Genomic DNA, 1,653 nt, shown 5'->3' with positions numbered 1-1,653 from the left:
ATTTTCACAATTTTTTTGCATCTGGATCACCATAGATTTGCTCTAATTAAAAAACAACTCCTAGACACTTCAAACCTGCACTGGATTTTTCTGCTCTAATAGAAGAATATTTGAAACCATGACTGTGATTTGTGAAACCTTTTTCTGATTTGTGAAACTTCAATAAAGTTCTATTTTCACCATTTTTTGCATCTGGATCACACTAGAACTGCTCCAGGTCCTAAAATACAACTCATAGACTCTTAAAACTTGGACTAGATTATTGTGCTCTAACAGCAGAATATTTAGAACCATGTTTGCGATTTGTGAAGCTCTTTTCTGATTTGTGAAACTTCACTTTACAGACCCCTGCAAAGGTTCTTTCCTTCCAACAACCAGCATGATCGACAATAACTCGTTGAAGAATTAATGAGTTACAACAACATTTAATTTCCCATTGGTTAAAGTGGTTAAAGTGGTTCATTAAAGCGGTTTTGAATTATCATTGAATTTGAAAAAAACCGCATGGAACATGTATGAATAATAATCTGATCTTTAGTGAAGTTTCACAAATCACATAAAGGTTTCACAAATCCCAAACCTGGATTAAAATATTCTACTATTGGAGCAGAATAATATAGTCCAGGTTTGAAGACTCTAGGTGTTGTAGTTTTAGAGCAGGAGTAGCTCTCATGTGACCAAGATTCAGAAAACGTCTGAAATCAACATTTATTGAAGTTTCACAAATCAGAAAAAGGTTTCACGAATCCCAAACATGGTTTTAAATATTCTGCTATTAATTGATAATAATCTGATTCAGGTTTGAAGTGTCTAGCTGTTGTAGCGTTGGAATTAGAGCCGTTCTCGTGTGATAAAAGATAAATAAAAGGGGTGATGTCGCCCTTTTTTGAAGTTTCACAAATCAGAAAAAAGCTTCACAAATCACAAACATGGTTTGTCTAATGGCTATTAGAGCAGAAAAATCCAGTGCAGGTTTGAAGTGTCTAGGAGTTGTTTTTTAATTAGAGCAAATCTATGGTGATCCAGATGCAAAAAAATTGTGAAAATTGATATTTTTTGACTTTTCACAAATCAGAAAAATGTTTCACAAATCCCAAATATGGTTATAGAGATTCTTCTTGAAGAGAGTAATCTAGTCCAAGTTTGAAGTGTCTAGATGTTGTAGTTTTTTAAGTAGAGAAGTTCTAGTATGAAAGAGTTCAACAAAAATGGTAATAATCAAACTTTAAGTTTTCACAAATCAGAAAAAGGTTTCACAAATCACAATCATGGTTGTAAATATTCTGCTGTTAGAGCAGAATAAATTAGTACAAGTTTCAAGTGTCTAGGTGTTGTTTTTTAATTAGAGCAGTTCTAGTATGAAAGAGATGCAAAAAATGGTGATAATCAAACTTTATTGAAGTTTCACAAATCCCAAACATGGTATTCATTCAGCTTGAAGCGGAGAATAATCCAGTCCAAGTTTCAAGTCTCTAGGTGTAGTAGTTTTTAAACTAGAGTTGATTAAAGATACGGAAGGTAGTGAAAAATTAAGTGGAATCGCCCTTTAGCTATTGGAAGATAGAAATGGAAACCAACTTCAGCTTCGTCAGCTGCTGAATCACTCTGAAGCTAGAACTCATCGGGTGAAAAACATCCATCCATCCATCCATC

The sequence above is a fragment of the Poecilia latipinna genome, unplaced genomic scaffold (assembly GCF_001443285.1).
Source record: "Poecilia latipinna isolate Pla-1442-1.1 unplaced genomic scaffold, P_latipinna-1.0 Scaffold1637, whole genome shotgun sequence".
In the NCBI taxonomy this organism is placed as follows: Eukaryota; Metazoa; Chordata; class Actinopteri; order Cyprinodontiformes; family Poeciliidae; genus Poecilia; species Poecilia latipinna.
This window is presented reverse-complemented; position numbering follows the sequence as displayed.